Raw genomic sequence first — 21,849 nt, 5'->3', positions numbered from 1 at the left:
AAAAATAAAAAAATGGTCTAACGCATCTGAAATTGTATTATTTTACTGTGAATGTTTAGCTTCTTGGAAAAAAGCCACAATATTCAGTTTACAATTCAAGACTCAGTATGTGAAAACTATAAAAATGATGATGGTTATCTTGGAACAGAGCACTATCGCAAATGTTTATGTCTTATATCTCTGGTTGGACTTCTTTTCTTTAACTCCTTAAGGACACAGCCATATTTCACCTTAAGGACCAGGCCATTTTTTGCAAATCTGACCAGTGTCAATTTAAGTGGTGATAACTTTAAAATGCTTTGACTTATCCAGGCCATTCTGAGATTGTTTTTTTGTCACATATTGTACTTCATGACACTGGTAAAATTAAGTAAAAAAATAACATTTTTATTTATAAAAGAAATACCAAATTTACCAAAATTTTGGAAAAATTAGCAAATTTAAAAGTTTCAATTTCTCTACTTCTAATATACATAGTAATTCCACCAAAAATAGTTATTACTTTACATTCCCCATATGTCTACTTCATGTTTGGATCATTTTGGAAATTACATTTTAGTTTTTGGGCACGTTACCAAGCTTAGAAGTTTAGAAGCAAATCTTGAAATTTTTCAGAAATTTTTCAAAAACCCAATTTTTAGGGACCAGTTCAGGGCAGAATTCACTTTGTGAGGCTTACATAATAGAAACCACCCAAAAATGACCCCATTCTAGAAACTACACCCATCAAGGTATTTAAAACTGATTTTACAAACTTTGTTAACCCTTTAGGTGTTGCAGAAGAGTTATTGGCAAATGGAGATGAAATTTGAGAATTTAAATGTTTTGGAAAATTTTCCATTTTAATCAATTTTTTCCAGTAACAAAGCAAGAGTTAGCAGCCTAACAAAATGCTATATTATTGCCCTGATTCTGCAGTTTGCAGAAATACCCCATATGTGGCCGTAAACTACTGTACGGGCACACAGTAGGACGTAGAGGGAAAGGTGTGGCGTGTGGTTTTTGGAAGGCAGATTTTTTTGGGCTGGTTTATTTACACCATGTCCCATTTTAAGCCCCCCTGATGCACCCCTAGAGTAGAAACTCCATAAAAGTGACCCCATTTTGGAAACAACGGGATAAGGTGGCAGTTTTCTCGGGACTATTTTTAGGGTACATATGATTTTTGGTTGCTCTATATTACATTTTTGTGAGGCAAGGTTACCAAAAATAGAAATTCTGAAATGTAATCTCCATTTGCCATAAACTGTTGAGGAACACCTAAAGGGTTAATAAAGTTTGTAAAATCAGTTTTGAATACCTTGAGGGGTATATTTTCTTAGATGGGGTCGCTTTTATGGAGTTTCTACTCTAGGGGTGCATCAGGGGGGCTTCAAATGGAACATGGTGCCAAAAAAAAAATAGGCCATCAAAATCTGCCTTCCAGAAACTATACGGCATTCCTTTCCTTCTGCACCCTGCCGTTTGGTCATAAAGCAGTTTACGACCACATATGGGGTATTTCTGTAAACTGCAGAATCAGGGTAATAAATATAAGTTTCGTTTGGCTGTTAACCCTTGCTTTGTTACTGGAAAAAAAACTGATTAAAATTGAAAATTTGCCCAAAAATTGCTATTTTGCCACAGTTTTTATAGAATTTTTTTGATCGTGTTCATCTGAGCGGTTAGGTCATGGGGTATTTTTATAGAGCAGATTCTTACAGACGCAGAAATACCTAATATATAAACTTTTTTTAATGTATTTATGTTTTACACTACATTATCTTTTTATAAAAAAAAAAAAACATTTTAGTATCTCAATAGTCTAAGGCCTCATGCACACGACCGTTGTGTGCATCCGTGGCCGTTGTGCCGTTTTCCATTTTTTTTCGCGGACCCATTGATTTTCAATGGGTCCGTGGAAAAATCGGAAAATGCACCGTTTTGCAGCCGAGACCGTGATCCGTGTATCCTGTCCGTCAAAAAAATATGACCTGTCCTATTTTTTTGACGGACAATGGTTCACGGACCCATTCAAGTCAATGGGTCCGTGAAAGAACACGGATGCACACAAGATTGGCATCCGTGTCCGTGATCCGTGGCCGTAGGTTACTTAAACGGATCCGAAGATCCGTCTGCATAAAAGCTTTATCAGAGCTGAGTTTTCACTTTGTTAAAACTCAGATCCGACAGTATATTCTTACACAGAGGCGTTCCCATGGTGATGAGGACGCTTCAGGTTAGAATATACTAAAAGAACTGTGTACATGACTGCCCCCTGCTGCCTGGCAGGTGCTGCCAGGCAGCAGGGGGCAGCCCCCCCCCCCCGTAGTTAACACATTGGTGGCCAGTGTGGCCGGCCCCCCCCCTCCCCTGTAGTTAACTCATTGGTGGCCAGTGGGCCCCCCTCGCTCCCCTGAAGTTAACTCTTTATTGTCCAGTGCGGCCGGCCACCCTCCCTCCCCTGTAGTTAACTCGTTGGTGGCCAGTGGGCCCCCCCCTCCATCCCCTGTAGTTAACTCGTTGGTGGCCAGTGCGGCCGGCCCCCCTCCCTCCCCTGTAGTTAACTCGTTGGTGGCCAGTGGGCCCTCTCCCCTCCCTCCCCCTCCTAATTAAAATCTCCCCCCCTATCATTGGTGGCAGCGGAAAGTACCGATCGGAGTCCCAGTTTAATCGCTGGGGCTCCGATCGGTAACCATGGCAACCAGGACGCTACTGCTGTCCCGGTTGCCATGGTTACTTAGCAATTTGTAGAAGCATTATACTTACCTGCGAGCTGCGATGTCTGCGTCCGGCCGGGAGCTCCTTCTACTGGTAAGTGACAGGTCATCAAGCAATGCGCTGCACATACCCACACACACACACGCACACACACACTCCCCTATGGCCCGCCGGATGTTCTCGGCCGAGGAGGCATACGCCCAGCTTGCCTCCGAGTCCAAGAGCCCCAGTGAGGACGAGGATGACCCCACTTTCCTTTTGTCACCCGCGTCCTCATCATCATCTAGCGATGATGATGAGCCCCCAAGGCGGCGGAGACGCTGTCAGGCAGAGCAAGGGGACGTGCCATGCTAGGGACCCTGTGGCCCACACTAGTACGAGCAGCTCTGGGGCTCGTACTAGTTTTCCGGCCTATCAGTTAAGTCCACCAGAGCCCCTACTGGTGAACTTGTCTGGTATACCCCAGAGCGTTTTGAGCCCATAGGCCAACCAGGAATCCAGATTTCCACAGTGGGCTTCACTGAATATGACTATTTTAGTCGTTTTTTCAGTGACCACTTTGCAAATCTAATGGTGGAGCAAACAAACCTGTACGTCCAACAGTTTGTTGCTCAACACCCGGGCTCCTTTTTGGCTAGGCCCGGTGGCTGGACTCCGGTCAGTGCAGCCGAAATGAGGACATCTTGGGTTAGTCCACGTGTGGGGGGGCTGTGACACACTCTGCACCTTTTTTGGGTCCGTCCCTTCTTTCCAGTGTGGGGCACCACAGCTGGAAAGTATTGGCCAGGGACGATCCGGGCGCCTGCAGTTCCCGAGGTACTCCGGCCTGCTCTTTCCCGGGTCAGAAAAGATCACGTCCTTGAAGACTGCCTCATAGAACTGAAGGAATGTCCCTATGTTGCCAGTGCTTCAGGACAGCACAAAAGAGTTGTACAAGGCAACCTGTACCAAGTAGACCGCAACTTTTTTGTACCATGCCCGGGTTTTGCGCATGGCATTATATGTTTTAAAGTCTTGATCAGAGAGATCAACTCCTCCCATATACTGATTGTAGTCGACGATACAATCGGTCTTGAGGACCATTGCCGCGGTACCTCGCACAGGGACAGGGGTGATGCTGTTACCATGAATTGCGGACAGTACAAGGACATCCCTCTTGTCCTTATATCTGACCAGCAACAGGTTTCAACTGGTAAGAGCACGAGTCGCACCCCTGGAAATAGGTACCTGGAGGGGGTATGGAGGCCGCATAGATTTTTTCGCACGGTCCCACAAGCGGGCATGGATCTGGCGGCGAGGGACTGGAACAAGGGGATACTAGTTTAAAAGTTATCCACGTACAGGTGATAACCCTTATCTAGCAGTGGGTGCATAAGGTCCCACATAAGTTTCCCGCTAACACCTAGAGTGGGGGACATTCTGGGGGTTGAATACGGGAATCTCACCCCTCGTACACACAAAACTTGTAAGTGTACCCTGAGGTACTCTCACAAAGTTTGTACAGCTTCACGCCATACCTCGCCCGCTTAGAGGGACATACTGGCAGAAAATGAGTCTCACCTTGAAAGCAATGAGAGACTCATCAACCGCAACCTTTCTTCCAGGTACATAGGCCTGCAGAAATTTGGCCTCAAAGTGATCGATGACCGGCCTGATTTTGTACAGGCAGGATCACCTTGGGGGGGACATGCTGCATTATCTGCATAATGCAGGCATTTTCGGATGGCCTCAAACCGGGAGCGTGTCATGGCCCTACTGTAAAGTGGGGTCTGGTAGAGGACGTCCCCACTCCAGTAATGCCTGACACTAGGTTTCTTGACTAGGCCCATGTGCAGCATGAGGCCCCAAAATGTCCTCATCTCGGCTGCACTGACCGGAGTCCAGCCACCGGGCCTAGCCAAAAAGGAGCCCGGGTGTTGAGCAACAAACTGTTGGACGTACAGGTTTGTTTGCTCCACCATTAGATTTGCAAAGTGGTCACTGAAAAAAAGACTAAAATAGTCATATTCAGTGAAGCCCACTGTGGAAATCTGGATTCCTGGTTGACCTATGGGCTCAAAACGCTCTGGTGGACTTAACTGATGGGCCAGAAAACTAGTACGAGCCCCAGAGCTGCTCGTACTAGTGTGGGCCACAGGGTCCCTAGTATGGCACGTCCCCTTGCTCTGCCTGACAGCGTCTCCGCCGCCTTGGGGGCTCATCATCATCGCTAGATGATGATGAGGACGCGGATGACAAAAGGAAAGTGGGGTCATCCTCGTCCTCACTGGGGCTCTTGGACTCGGAGGCAAGCTGGGCGTATGCCTCCTCGGCCGAGAACATCCAGCGGGCCATAGGGGAGTGTGTGTGTGCGTGTGTGTGTGCGTGCGTGATAAACTTTATTTGGTGTGCGTGTATGTGGGGGCATGGGTGTTCGCAAACTTAACCTAAACCTAACAGACAAAAAAAAAAAACTAACAAAGAAAGAAAAATAGCTTCTTAACCGTCTGAAGTTGATCAGCCATGGGGTGTGCGATGCACTAACAGTGGCCAGACGCTAAGTGCCGGCCACAGTCAGCGTACCCAGGAAAAAAAAACACTGCTTGCGCCCCAAAGGTTTTGGGGGGGGAAGCAAGGGGGCAAGCTGCAGCACCCCTGGGAGGTCTAGGGTCACACAGTTGTGCTGTGGACCCCAGACACCCGATTTAGGGTGATGCAACAAAAATTGTTGTTGTTTTTTTATCACTTACTTTCCCTGAATATCCCTGTCTAACCTAACCTTTCTCTAACCTTTCTTTAAATACCTTGATGCACAGATGGGGGTGCTGGGGCACAGATGGGGTGCTGGCTGATCCCTGCACAGATGGGGGTGCTGGATCTGAGATCCGATGCAGCGCTCCTCTCCCCTCTGCTCCCGAACTGAAAAGGAGGAGGAGAGGAGCGCTGCTGTAATTTGAAATGCCCGCCCGCCCAGCCGACCAATGAGAGGCGATCCTGAGAGTTGATGTCAGGATCGCAGGATGGTGATTGGTGGTGTATTATCACACCACCGATCACCATCCTGTTCCGGGTCCCCAGAGACCCGAATAACCCGGAAACGCAGCAAACCGTGGGTCTGAATTGACCTGCGGTTTGCTGCGATCGCCGACCAGGGGGGGGGGGGGGGGGCACAGAACCCCCGGGCACATTGACCCAAGGTGCCTGCTCAATGATTTGAGCAGGCACCCAGTTCCAATCGCCGCTCGCTGGCGCCGCCCGCCCGCCCGTACGTCATGTGTCCTTAAGTACCGGTACGTCATGTGTCCGGAAGAGGTTAAACAAGGTTTACACTGTGTTTTATTAGTATTATATCCAAGTTTAATCCATGATGCTTTTTTCATTCTTGTCAGGTAAATACTAATTTTCCTTCTACTACCCCTCTTTTGTTTTTGGCTATGTAGACTTTAAATCTGTATAAACCATTGTCGCGTAACAGTTCCATTAGACAGCTGTTGACTACTGTAGATATGGTCTGCTTTACTGGAGTTCATAAATTGCAGATACAGTTAGCCCCAAGTAGAGAACACAGATGTAAAGTGACTTAATTGGGACTTAATTATGGCCTCTTAATTAGGATTTGGGGAAAGAAGCCTGTTTAGGCGAAACGGCGTTGGGAGGAGGACGCTGCTCTGTTGGTCGGTAATCCGCATGTGTTGGCTCTTTTTGATTTTTACTATTTCAGCACAGTTATATTTATTTTTGACCCATTTTTGTAATCCTGCAGGGATGCATTCCTTTCCCCTGCACATGATTCTGGCACTACAGAGGTCCCAAGTAGAGAAGACGTATGTGAAGAGAATTTTAAAAAAATGAACGGGGAGGCTAAAGGGATCGCTAGTATTAGGAAAAAAAATTCAATTTTTGACCACTGTTTCTCGATTCATATAAACACCCTCTGTTAACTTTGTGCAATTATGTATTCCACAGCACACACAAAAAGTAAGGGTTATGACTAGGCTCGGACTGGCGCACAGGGGTACAGGGGAATCCCCCGGTGGGCCCCTGAGCAAAGTGGGCCCCTAGTCTCCCACCACCTGCACAAGTGGCACATAACACAGTAGACTTACTACACTACATACATAGGTTCAATGTACAGCAACTAAACCAGCCTATGTTCATATCAAAAACGTGTTAGATTATTTATTATACTTAAATGTATCCGTGCGGTGGGCCCCCAAAAATAAATTTTACTGGTGGGCCCTAAGTACCCCAGTCCGACACTGGTTGTGACTGCAAGAAATATTTTCTGCTATGGAGTACAATTCAAAGCATCAGCATATACAGTGCCTTGAAAAAATATTTCTACCCCTTGGATTTTTCCATGTTTTTCTGGTTACACTCAAAAACTTAAATGTATTTTATTGGGATTTTATGTGATAGGGCAAAAAATACAGGACCTACTATTGTGTGGCATCTGACTCTTACCCAGACGTAATTGTAATAGCTGCCCACCCTGCACGGGGGTGTGTGGGGGGGAGTTAAATTAAAACTTAACTTGTATTAATAATGAAACTAAAATAAATGTAATGTTTATCTAACCATCCAAAACAAAACACCACAGTGCACAAAAATGTAAAATAAAAATGGCAAGGGTCACACATATGGTGTTAACCACTGCTGGTAATCATCTCATGCTGCCTTGCATGGTTATATAACACTAATGTTAAATAAAACCGAACAGTCTTACCGGATCCTACAGTATACTGAGGGTCCAGAAATCAGCTGGGATGTTATGGTTTTGAACGCAATTGTAAGCAAACAACCCAGATAGAAGACGGTGTTATTTAGACGTCTGTGTATGGCGAAAGCTTTGGCAGGGTTGGGAAATGACTGCGTTGGCGTGGACGCGCTGGGAGATGGCGCCGTGTATCATGGTGGTTTCGCGCACGCTGGGTTGAATCACACGTGTTCGCAACCCAGGTAATTCATTCTATTTCTGTCTCTAGTATATATACCCTGCTATCTTATATTTCGATACCTCCTGACGAAGCCGCTGAGGTGAAACACGCGTCGAGGTCCTGCGCTTAGGGTCACTTATATTCTTGGGTTACTGTCATGTCTTCAGGTACGTCCTGTGTTAGGTGTAGTTAGACACCACTACACACTCTGCTATATATCATATCCATATTAGGCCTATGTTATCTTTCAGGCCGTATACAGGGAGTGCAGAATTATTAGGCAAGTTGTATTTTTGAGGATTAATTTTATTATTGAACAACAACCATGTTCTCAATGAACCCAAAAAACTCATTAATATCAAAGCTGAATATTTTTGGAAGTAGTTTTTAGTTTGTTTTTAGTTTTAGCTATTTTAGGGGGATATCTGTGTGTGCAGGCGACTATTACTGTGCATAATTATTAGGCAACTTAACAAAAAACAAATATATACCCATTTCAATTATTTATTTTTACCAGTGAAACCAATATAACATCTCAACATTCACAAATATACATTTCTGACATTCAAAAACAAAACAAAAACAAATCAGTGACCAATATAGCCACCTTTCTTTGCAAGGACACTCAAAAGCCTGCCATCCATGGATTCTGTCAGTGTTTTGATCTGTTCACCATCAACATTGCGTGCAGCAGCAACCACAGCCTCCCAGACACTGTTCAGAGAGGTGTACTGTTTTCCCTCCTTGTAAATCTCACATTTGATGATGTACCACAGGTTCTCAATGGGGTTCAGATCAGGTGAACAAGGAGGCCATGTCATTAGATTTTCTTCTTTTATACCCTTTCTTGCCAGCCACACTGTGGAGTACTTGGGCGCGTGTGATGGAGCATTGTCCTGCATGAAAATCATGTTTTTCTTGAAGGATGCTGACTTCTTCCTGTACCACTGCTTGAAGAAGGTGTCTTCCAGAAACTGGCAGTAGGACTGGGAGTTGAGCTTGACTCCATCCTCAACCCGAAAAGGCCCCACAAGCTCATCTTTGATGATACCAGCCCAAACCAGTACTCCACCTCCACCTTGCTGGCGTCTGAGTCGGACTGGAGCTCTCTGCCCTTTACCAATCCAGCCACGGGCCCATCCATCTGGCCCATCAAGACTCACTCTCATTTCATCAGTCCATAAAACCTTAGAAAAATCAGTCTTGAGATATTTCTTGGCCCAGTCTTGACGTTTCAGCTTGTGTGTCTTGTTCAGTGGTGGTCGTCTTTCAGCCTTTCTTACCTTGGCCATGTCTCTGAGTATTGCACACCTTGTGCTTTTGGGCACTCCAGTGATGTTGCAGCTCTGAAATATGGCCAAACTGGTGGCAAGTGGCATCTTGGCAGCTGCACGCTTGACTTTTCTCAGTTCATGGGCAGTTATTTTGCTCCTTGGTTTTTCCACACGCTTCTTGCGACCCTGTTGACTATTTTGAATGAAACACTTGATTGTTCGATGATCACGCTTCAGAAGCTTTGCAATTTTAAGAGTGCTGCATCCCTCTGCAAGATATCTCACTATTTTTGACTTTTCTGAGCCTGTCAAGTCCTTCTTTTGACCCATTTTGCCAAAGGAAAGGAAGTTGCCTAATAATTATGCACACCTAATATAGGGTGTTGATGTCATTAGACCACACCCCTTCTCATTACAGAGATGCACATCACCTAATATGCTTAATTGGTAGTAGGCTTTCGAGCCTATACAGCTTGGAGTAAGACAACATGCATAAAGAGGATGATGTGGTCAAAATACTCATTTGCCTAATAATTCTGCACGCAGTGTATATGTTATTATTGTGCTGTGCTATAGACTAGGCTGTGGATAGACTCTATTAAGCCTGTCATATATACACTGCTCAAAAAAATAAAGGGAACACTTAAACAACACAATGTAACTCCAAGTCAATCACACTTCTGTGAAATCAAACTGTCCACTTAGGAAGCAACACTGAGTGACAATCAATTTCACATGCTGTTGTGAAAATGGGATAGACAACAGGTGGAAATTATAGGCAATTAGCAAGACACCCCCAATAAAGAAGTGGTTCTGCAGGTGGTGATCACAGACCACTTCTCAGTTCCTATGCTTCCTGGCCACAAATGTGCATGTGTCTGCTCAAACGGTCAGAAACAGACTCCATAAGGGTGATATGAGGGCCCGACATCCATAGGTGGCGGTTGTGCTTACAGCCCAACACCATGCAGGACGTTTGGCATTTGGCAGAGAACACCAAGATTGGAAAATTCGCCACTGGCGCCCTGTGCTCTTCACAGATGAAAGCAGGTTCACACTGGGCACATGTGACAGACGTGACAGAGTCTGGAGACGCCGTGGAGAACGTTCTGCTGCCTGCAACATCCTCCAGCATGACCGGTTTGGCATTGGGTCAGTAATGGTGTGGGGTGGCATTTCTTTGGAGGGCCGCACAGCCCTCCATGTGCTCACCAGAGGTAGCCTGACTGCATTAGGTACCGAGATGAGATCCTCAGACCCCTTGTGAGACCATATGCTGGTGCGGTTGGCCCTGGGTTCCTCCTAATGCAAGACAATGCTAGACCTCATGTGGCTGAAGTGTGTCAGCAGTTCCTGCAAGACGAAGGCATTGATGCTATGGACTGGCCCGCCCGTTCCCCAGACCTGAATCCAATTGAGCACATCTGGGACATCATGTCTCGCTCTATCCACCAACGTCACGTTGCACCACAGACTGTCCAGGAGTTGGCAGATGCTTTAGTCCAGGTCTGGGAGGAGATCCCTCAGGAGACCGTCCGCCACCTCATCAGGAGCATGCACAGGCGTTGTAGGGAAGTCATACAGGCAAGTGGAGGCCACACACACTACTGAGCCTCATTTTGACTTGTTTTAAGGACATTACATCAAAGTTGGTTCAGCCTGTAGTGTGTTTTTCCACTTTAATTTTGAGTGTGACTCCAAATCCAGACCTCCATGGGTTGAAAAATTTGATTTCCATTTTGAATTTTTGTGTGATTTTGTTGTCAGCACATTCAACTATGTAAAGAACAAAGTATTTCAGAAGAATATTTAATTAATTCACATCTAGGATGTGTTATTTTTGTGTTCCCTTTATTTTTTTTAGCAGTGTATGTTGTCTATGGCCATTTAGGACGCAGACTGTGGATCTCACGGACATCCGGGGAATTCCCATATATTGTTGTATCACGTTGTATAGTGCCCCATAGGGGTGTTTGTTATTTACCATCAGTGGTACACACATTGGGTGCCTGTGAGCCACAGTGTCTAACCTGGTACCTAGTAGGTGCTTATTAGCCTTGTGGGGATACATGACAGTCCAGTAGTATATTTTGCCCTTCGCTTCTCTGTTTACTTTTATCCATCTTGCCTTTTTCTGCATATTTTAACATACAATGAAATGTACTATTTTGGATATATTATCTCCACTGGCTTTTTTTGCTATCACTAAGTAAACCCTACCGTGCAGGGATATGCCGTGTAGCCCTGCCTATCTAACACAGAGCACCCACTCAGAAAAGGGGTGACCCCATCTGGAACTTGTCCCTACAGTATATATGGACAATTCCATATTATTGTCCCTGAAAAAATGCTCCTGACATGACTTGATTCTTTCCACTCCTTGCCATTGGACTCTTTAGGGGATATGCATCAGAGACAAGTGAAACTGTCTGTACACCCAGATTCACCATAAATCTCTCAATATAGAAAGAGAGTTAAAAAAGGAATAGATAAATAGACCATCCTTCAATGTCAGAGGATTGCTGCGTCCTGCAAATGAGGGTGCCTCTACCAGCGCCCTGAAAGAATACTTTCATGGGAAAGTTAGCCAGCAGCTGCCATAGGGGACTGTGGCTTTTTTATGTTGGTCTTGGTCAAATGTGCACCACTCACCTGACCCGCCTACTTCCACTACATGCGGTGCGTCCCACGTAATGTCCAGATCACATGACCGGGTCACGTGTCAGGGATGCATTACATGGTGCGGTCACGAGGGTGGGGTAAAGCAATAAGCCGATGGGGAAGGGAGCACTTGTGCGTCCAAGTATCCAGGAAGTGAGATGGCATCCTGGGTACCATGGTAACACATCTGTTATCATGCGTTATCAACTGTGAAAATACCAATAAGGTGCATTACTTATATGTATAAAGCAGCATTTAATGGCAGTAGTTTACATAAAAAATCCAATCCACCATAATCAATCAGAGAGGCAATTCTTGTATACATGTGTGTATTCAGGAACACCAGCATCGATCAGAGAATGCATCAAAAGAAAGAATAATACACAAAAAATTGATAGAGGCAATAATGTGAATAATGATAAATCTAAGGATGCCACTACTTAATAATGAAAGCACAAATTCAAAATTGCTTGGGGGAGCAATCGCTTGAGGGAGGGAACCATGAAGGGGGAAAGGGGGTGGTGTGGAGGGGGCGGGGAGAAGTTTTGCTCATACATAGGTGCTATAACTAAATGTGTGGCAAAAAGCATAAAAGCATGAAGAATCCTATATACAGTTGCAAGAAAAAGTATGTGAACCCTTTGGAATGATATGGATTTCTGAACAAATTGGTCATAAAATGTGATCTGATCTTCATCTAAGTCACAATAGACAATAACAGTCTGCTTAAACTAATAACATACAAAGAATTAAATGTTATCATGTTTTTATTGAACACACCATGTAAACATTCACAGTGCAGGTGGAAAAAGTATGTGAACCCTAGGATTTAATAACTGGTTGAACCTCCTTTGGCAGCAATAACTTCAACCAAACGTTTCCTGTAGTTGCAGATCAGACGTGCACAACGGTCAGGAGTAATTCTTGACCATTCCTCTTTACAGAACTGTTTCAGTTCAGCAATATTCTTGGGATGTCTGGTGTGAATCGCTTTCTTGAGGTCATGTCCACAGCATCTCAATCGGGTTGAGGTCAGGACTCTGACTGGGCCATTCCAGAAGGCGTATTTTCTTCTGTTTAAGCCATTCTGTTGTTGATTTACTTGTATGCTTTGGGTCATTGTCCTGTTGCAACACCCATCTTCTGTTGAGCTTCAGTTGGTGGACAGGTGGCCTTAAGTTCTCCTGCAAAATGTCTTGATAAACTTGGGAATTCATTTTTCCTTCGATGATAGCAATCAGTCCAGGCCCTGACGCAGCAAAGCAGCCCCAAACCATGATGCCCCCACCACCATACTTCACAGTTGAGATGATGTTTTGATGTTGGTGTGCTGTGCCTCTTTTTCTCCACACATAGTGTTGTGTGTTTCTTCCAAACAACTTTACTTTGGTTTAATCTGTCCACAGAATATTTTGCCAGTACTGCTGTGGCACACCCAGGTGCTCTTGTGTAAACTGTAAACGTACAGCAATGTTTCTTTTGGACAGCAGTGGCTTCCTCTGTGGTATCCTCCCATGAAATCCATTCTTGTTTAGTGTTTTACGTATCGTAGATTCGCTAACAGGGATGTTAGCATATGCCAGAGACTTTTGTAAGTCTTTAGCTGACACTCTAGGATTCTTCTTCACCTCATTGAGCAGTCTGCGCTGTGCTCTTGCAGTCATCATTACAGGACGGCCACTCCTAGGGACATTAGCAGCAGTGCTGAACTTTCTCCATTTATAGACAATTTGTCTTACTGTGGACTGAAGAACAGCAAGGCTTTTGGAGATACTTTTACAACCCTTTCTAGCTTTATGCAAGTCAACAATTCTTAATCGTAGGTCTTCTGAGAGCTTTTTTGTGCGAGGCATCATTCACATCAGGCAATGCTTCTTGTGAAAAGCAAACACAGAACTGGTGCGTGTTTTTTATAGGGCAGGGCAGCTGTAATCAACACCTCCAATCTCATCTCATTGATTGGACTCCAGTTGGCTGACACCTCACTCCAATTAGCTCTTAGAGATGTCATAAGTCTAGGGGTTCACATACTTTTTCCACCTGCACTGTGAATGTTTACATGGTGTGTTCAATAAAAACATGGTAACATTTAATTCTTTGTGTGTCATTAGTTTAAGCAGACTGTGATTGTCTATTGTTGTGACTTAGATGAAGATCACATTTTATGACCAATTTGTGCAGAAATCCATATCATTCCAAAGGGTTCACATACTTTTTCTTGCAACTGTAAGATAGTGGCTTGTGACATGGGAAAAAGATACAGGGATCCAATAAAGGAGAGAGTTTAGATCTATGAAAGAAGACAATACTATTTAAACAAAGCAACTGAAGTTCAATTGTTCGTTTAGTAGGATTTAACCAGACGCGTTTCGGGGCAGAAATGACTCCTTCCTCAGTGGTTGTTCTGAGGAAGGGGTCATTTCTGCCCCAAAACACATGTGGTTAAATCCCCCAAATGACCATTGACCAATTGTGATGGAGCCATAAGTTTGTGTCGAAGTGCTTATTCGAGTACCGTCTGCCGCACGAAAAGTGGCCTAAATGAAGTTGCAACAAAGACCGCTATCTAGACCTATGGCCATGTGCACACAAGCTGCCAGGTGGGAGGTCAGATGGGAACAGCTCGCAAGACATCGGTCTTTCTCAGTATATGACCAACGTCTAGAGCGACATTCGGGCACAGACAACTACATATGGTAAGAACATTCTTATATCTATGCCGGCAAGAGAAAACCTACTGTTAAAGAACGCAGTGAATTTTGTTTCAGCGGAACGCCACTGACACTTCACCACAGCGGGACGCCACTGGTGATGCTATTCATGGTGGAGAAGTGATAAGCACGACCTTTCAAATGTGCTTCTGTTCGGAGTGAACAGACTTTACGATTCTCTCTAATTTGAATGACTGCATTATAAGGAACTAAGCATTATCAGGGTAACCTTTCTGTTGAAATCGCTTGCGAAGATCTGCTGCCTGTGAAACAAATTCCTGTTTCGTGGAGTAGTTTCTCCGCAAGTGGGGGTATTGTCCCCTGGGCATCCCACATTTGAGGGGGAGTGGATGACTACTCTTCGACCTCAACAGTGAGTTTGTTGAATTTGGTTTCCTGTAAACCGACGTATCTATTTTACCCAGCCCCCCCCCCGCCCCCGGTTTTCGGTAATATGGACATAAAGAAATGGTAGGGACTAGTGATGAGCGAGTACCAAAGTATTTGGGTGTTCGACCCGAACACATTGCTATATTCGTGTTCTCGGCCGAGGACCCGAGTATAATGGAAGTCAATGGAAGACAACCAGGCACACTCTGCTCGGAAGAGAAGAAGGTGTCTGGTTCATAAAAAAAGGTTAGAAATTGATTGAAACCCCATCAAAATGGTTTGGAAACAGCAATAAGAGGATAGCTGGATGCGTCTTAGACCTCTATTATGTACGACATACAATAGACAACCACACAAAGGCTATATGCCAAAAGCCAGGTATGTGTAAACCATCAATCAATCCATGAGACAGATGACAGACTTAGTCAGCATACCTTACTATGGCAGCTTTGTGCACCATGAGATATTCCAAACCAGCTCTCATCTGACTGAGAACCAGTAACCCTCTAAGTTATTTTGCATTTGTTGGATGGCTTAGGTGGACCTTCAAACCTAGATCAATATCATGAGGGCGACAAAAAGTTTTCTGATTGTCCTAACTAGTGATGGACGAACATCTGCCGCCACGGTTCACGAACGCGATCAAATGTTCGCGAACTGCAAGTTCGCGGCGGGTCCCATTCATTTTAATGGCAGGCGAACCTGAAAAACCATTAGCTCATATTTGCAGCCAAGAAATAATTACTAGAAGTGCACAAATATTGAACATGCGTGCCATGCAGGGCGAATGGCTCAGCCTTCCTTGATGCAGCGCCGACACTATGTTCTTCCCGTTGTTGATCACCATGGTTCCGATTTTGAGTTGCTGGGGAGAAAGCCAGTATTCGATTTCTTGACGAAGGACACGGAGCAGTTCCTCCCATGTGTGACTGCGTTTGCCCAGGAAAACGAGGTGCAGAACAGCATGACACCGCCGTGCCCTGCACATGTGGTATGCTGGAGGGGCACTGCGATTTGTCCCTCCAGTGGAGGCTGAGGACACGGTGGAGGATGAGGAGGCAGCGGCGGAAATTGTCGCATGACCAATGGTGTGACAATGTAGATTCGGAAGCGGCGTGACCTGGCCAAGCTGCGGTGTGGCTATGCAGGAACCACATTCACCCAGTGGGCCATAAAGGACATGTACTGACCCTGATCGTAGTTACAGCTCCACACGTCGGCGCTGCAGTGCACTTTGGCAGACACCGACAAGCTCAAAGACTGGCCTACCTTCTGTTCCACATATTTGTGCAGGACTGGTACTGCCCTTTTCGCAAAGAAATGACAGCTTGGGACTCTCCACCTCGACTCAGCACATACCCTCAGTTCTCTGAAAGGTGCAGAGTCCACCACTTGGAAAGGGAGGGACTGCAGCACCAGCAACTTGGACAGCAGCACGTTAAGCTTTTGCGCTGTTGGATGTGTGTACGCATCCTGCTGTCTCTTGGCAATTGCTTCAGTGATCGATTGCTGACGGAATGACTGATGAGGAGTAGGAGGAGGAGGAGCAGGAGCATCCGGACCAGCAGAAGATGGGAATGACAGACAGATCCCTTTGGCTGAGGTGGTGGATCCTTGACTGGCAGAAAACAGATGCGTGCCACTGGATCATGCAGCGGTTGCTGTGGCAGGATGGGCCACCACATCAAAGCCACGGTTCTCCCAGGCCAATTTATGGTGACGCTGCATATGTTGATGCAGGGCCATCATCCGCGAGTGAGATTAACTCTGCCTTCATCGGACCCCTTAGTGGGGTTCCTCCTTTTAGCAAAGAAGAGGAAGAAATTCAGGATAGTCTTTCTGATGATGACTTGTATGCCTCATTCAACATCCATCATAGAGGCAGGGCAGAGTGCTGGTTGCAGAGTGCTATTGCATTTGTGTTTCTGCGTTTGTATGTGTATTTTGCCATAGCGATGTGCACCTGCATAGAGGGTTGTGCTGACTGAACCCCCCACATTTTTTTCTTTGTAGTATATATTGGAGGCGTGGCGATCTCCATGCAGTCATGCACACCTGACCAGTTAGTCTGCCCTGGAGGCTGGTTTTAAAGTCAATATAAAACTGAGTCTGCATTTACAGCGCCTACCAGTAGCCATTTGGCTCCAGGAGAAGTACATAGTGGGCTCAGCATGCATGTTGGTACTTGCATCCCTGGATCCGATGAAAGCTGTCATGGCACCGGACAGGGTTAAAAGCAGAGTGTGCCTGGCGTGCATGCTGTGCCTGCGCTCCCTGGACTTTGTGTGGCTATCATGGCCCATAACAGGTAGGAACTAGTGTTAGGGACCACTCATAGAGACGACCTTGACGTGGTGAGTGGCTTATTACGCTTTGGCCAAAATGTACACCAATGCCTCATTCAACATCCAGCATAGAGGCAGGGCAGAGTGCTGGTTGCAGAGTGCTATTGCATTTGTGTTTCTGCGTTTGTATGTGTATTTCGTCATAGCGATGTGCACCTGCATACAGGGTTGTGCTGACTGAACCCCCCACATTTTTTTCTTTGTAGTATATATTGGAGGCGTTGCGATCTCCATGCAGTCATGCACACCTGACCAGTTAGTCTGCCCTGGAGGCTGGTTTTAAAGTCAGTATAAAACTGAGTCTGCTTTTGCAGCGCCTACCAGTAGCCATTTGGCTCCAGGAGAAGTACATAGTGGGCTCAGCATGCATGTTGGTACTTGCATCCCTGGATCCGATGAAAGCTGTCACGGCACCAGACGGGGTTAAAAGCAGAGTGTGCCTGGCGTGCATGCTGTGCCTGCGCTCCCTGGACTTTGTGTGGCTATCATGGCCCATAACAGGTAGGAACTAGTGTTAGGGACCACTCATAGAGGTGACCTTGACGTGGTGAGTGGCTTATTACCATTTGGCCAAAATGTACACCAATGCCTCATTCAACATCCAGCATAGAGGCAGGGCAGAGTGCTGGTTGCAGAGTGCTATTGCATTTGTGTTTCTGCGTTTGTATGTGTATTTCGCCATAGCAATGTGCACCTACATACAGGGTTGTGCTGACTGAACCCCCCACATTTTTTTCTTTGTAGTATATAGTGGAGGCGTGGCGATCTCCATGCAGTCATGCACACCTGACCAGTTAGTCTGCCCTGGAGGCTGGTTTTAAAGTCAGTATAAAACTGAGTCTGCTTTTACAGCGCCTACCAGTAGCCATTTGGCTCCAGGAGAAGTACATAGTGGGCTCAGCATGCATGTTGGTACTTGCATCCCTGGATCCGATGAAAGCTGTCACGGCACCGGACGGGGTTAAAAGCAGAGTGTGCCTGGCGTGCATGCTGTGCCTGCGCTCCCTGGACTTTGTGTGGCTATCATGGCCCATAACAGGTAGGAACTAGTGTTAGGGACCACTCATAGAGACGACCTTGACGTGGTGAGTGGCTTATTACGCTTTGGCCAAAATGTACACCAATGCCTCATTCAACATCCAGCATAGAGGTAGGGTAGAGTGCTGGTTGCAGAGTGCTATTGCATTTGTGTTTCTGCGTTTGTATGTGTATTTCGCCATAGCAATGTGCACCTGCATACAGGGTTGTGCTGACTGAACCCCCCACATTTATTTCTTTGCAGTATATATTGGAGGCGTGGCGATCTCCATGCAGTCATGCACACCTGACCAGTTAGTCTGCCCTGAAGGCTGGTTTTAAAGTCAGTATAAAACTGAGTCTGCTTTTACAGCGCCTACCAGTAGCCATTTGGCTCCAGGAGAAGTACATAGTGGGCTCAGCGTGCATGTTGGTACTTGCATCCCTGGATCCGATGAAAGCTGTCATGGCACCGGACGGGGTTAAAAGCAGAGTGTGCCTGGCGTGCATGCTGTGCCTGAGCTCCCTGGACTTTGTGTGGCTATCATGGCCCATAACAGGTAGGAACTAGTGTTAGGGACCACTCATAGAGGCGACCTTGACGTGGTGAGTGGCTTATTACGCTTTGGCCAAAATGTACACCAATGCCTCATTCAACATCCAGCATAGAGGCAGGGCAGAGTGCTGGTTGCAGAGTGCTATTGCATTTGTGTTTCTGCGTTTGTATGTGTATTTCGTCATAGCGATGTGCACCTGCATACAGGGTTGTGCTGACTGAACCCCCCACATTGTTTTCTTTGTATGAGAAGTGTCAGTGTTTGGACTGCCAGGAGGAGGAGGATCTGGCAGAGGTCGGAACTCCATGCATAGCTGTGTTGGTGTTGGTGGTAGCAGTAGTGGCACTGGTACCCACGGTAATTGTTGTAGGGGCAGTAGTAGCTGTGGTGACAGTGTCACTTGGGGCAAATGCAGAGGAGGGAATTGTGAGTTGGCCAAGAAGCCCACAATGACATATCACTGTCTGATAAGAGTGGGGGAGAGGTAGAGGACTATGATGTTGACTGTATATTGGATAGGTCCAAAGAGCTGTATCTGGGTGCTGGGGACGAGTTGACAGAGGAGATCGGTGGTGGCCATGGTAGCAATGAAGAAAAAGCGACTATAAAAATCTTGTATTATCTGTAAGAATACTAGTTGATTTTAGTGCTAAAAAGGACGATTGTTTGGCTTACTTTATATTGCTCTAAAAAAAATTCTGACATGCATATGTTGCAAAAATAATATATGAAATGAAGGAACACAAGTCGAGTGACTTGCAAGATGACAAAACAATCTAAATCAATGCAAACAAATATGTTAAAGTTTCTGATATTTCCTGCACCACCATTTACAAGTGTTGGGATATGCAAATACATCAGCTCATATATGGTAGTTGTTCAGGATGCTGAGTAGAAATGAGCAATCAGATTAATTGTTAATGTCACGAAAATTCGTCCTCCACAGAAATCTGAATATTTTTTATTTAAACTATGTAAAAACACATTGCCGGGCCTCATTTTACTTTGGTGCAAGCCTCTGGACCTCTGGATATAGAAAACACAAAAAAACTCAGGAAAAATGCAGGTACAGTCTGAACAGGCAATAAGGCTTGAATGCTGGTTCTAGAGATCCAGGCAGCACACCATTAACTTAGACTCAGGAAAAAACTTGCAGGCAGAGTAGGGGCAGGTAGGCAGGCTGGGAACTTGACTGAAGCACAGACAGAGAAGACAAACTGGGTTAACTTAAACATGAACTGAACTTGAACGTGAAAGTGTAGGAGCACATAGGAAGGATGGAAACATCACTTAGAGCATGACAGGAACACAGGCCAAAATAAAAACCACAGGAAAAACACCAGTAAATCACAAAAGTATTAGACTATCAAACACCTTTACTGTTCACCAGGAACCTAAAGCTCAGGAACCCTTGGTGCCTTAAATACCCCAAAACCTTCAGCCATTGGTGAGGAAGGATTTTGGAGCACACACACTGGCCCTTTAATAGGCTAGAGGGGAGGACGCGCATATGCTAAGGGGGCATCATGCAAGAGCTTGGAGGCAGCAGCATGAAGGGGGTACCAGCAACCAAGATACCAGATGGCATAGTGAGTGGAGTGATGTCCATGCATGCAGGAGATAGCAGGAGGGTGGTGGGCATGGATCGCATACCTAACGACTTCAAAGACATTTCACTACAAAAACAATTATTATACTGAATCAGTTATTAAATGTATAGTTCAAAGACATTTTACCACAAACATAGAATTATTACTAATACAGTATAGGGGAGGGACATTTAATTGTTCCTTTGTCTTTCATTCACAGAAAACAAGAACTGATGATGATGATGATGATGTCACCAGCCATGATAACCAATCATCTTAGTTGGGGGATGAAGCTGTAAAAAATGGCACCTGGGGAATGCTGGTGAGCATGGCAAGATATATCCTTGATTGCTGTACTGACAAGTGTTTTCTTACGAGCAATCTAATGATTACTGTATAGCCATATTTTTAGACCCTCACTATCAAAGTAAAATGTGGGAATATTTGCTGTTGCCGAAAAAGAGACCAAATTACCTTACTACTAAGATATACTGTATATGCAGTTTGCCAAAGCTTTTGCCAAACAGACACCTCCCGCCCAAGTGTTTTACTGGGAGGCCCGCCCCCTGCAGAGTCACCTACCTCCCACAATTTCCACTACCACAAGCATCAGAAGCAGCAGCAGCCAGTTCAGTATCATCAACATAACAGAAAAACTTTTCCATGTGCCGCACCAGGCTGCAGCAAATCTACCAACAGAAAAGTACCACCTAAAGAACCAGTTTTAGTCCTACTTGGACTGTAACCTTTCTCCAGTGCATACAGTGTTCCCTGTGTCTTTGACTTCTTGGCAGCCCAACTGGGAGAGTACCCAGAACTGGCCCAGTATGTTCTCTCTGTCTTCCCCTCCCCCCAGTGTCATCTCAGAGAGGGTTTTCAGCATGGCAAATGGCATTGTGTCACCTAAATGGACAAAGTTGGTTATTATGTGGGGATATTGAAGCAACATCTCAAGACATCAGCCAGGCAGTTAAAGCTTGGGTGAAAATAGGTCTTGCAAATAGAGAGTGACCATAAGGATCAAAAGGTGTAGCAAAATGGCCTAACCCTTTCCCGACAGCCACCATACATGTACGGCAGATGGTGGATCTTTAAAGATGGCGCTAGTCCACAGCTGAGTTTATGGTGTTTTAAACAGCAGACACCTAGAACTAATGTTTGTGATCAGCGATAACACCGATCACAGACATTTAACCCCTCAGATGCCGTTGTCAACTGTGATTACAGCATCTGAGAGGAAGTTGTTTATTCACTGTGGTAAAATTAAGCTTTAGGAAGGATCCAAGGGTAACAGAGTTCCATATATAAACATATTTATCCCATACGGTGAATATGTAACAAAAAAAATAATTTAAAAGTAGTAAATATGGCATAGATTTTAATATTTTATTTTACGGCATTCATTTGATAAGGTAGGTCATGTGATAATTTTATAGAGCTATTTATTATGGACACTGTGATACCAAATATGTCTATTTTTATTTTATTTTTTTTTTCAATTTTTTACAATTGTAAAAGGGGCACTTTTTCCACTTGAAATTTTTTTTTTATAAAACCTTTTTTTTTTTAACTTTTTTTTGGGACCTCAACTTCTGAGGGTCGGATCCCTGTATCAGTATAAGCTTCTGTTCATGGCAGGAATTGTAAGGCTTCCAGGTGCATAACAACCATCTGCACCTCGGGGAACCA

This window comes from Bufo bufo, chromosome 2 (assembly GCF_905171765.1).
Source record: "Bufo bufo chromosome 2, aBufBuf1.1, whole genome shotgun sequence".
NCBI lineage: Eukaryota > Metazoa > Chordata > Amphibia > Anura > Bufonidae > Bufo > Bufo bufo.
The sequence above is the reverse complement of the archived record's forward strand: the minus strand, read 5'-3'. Positions refer to the sequence as shown.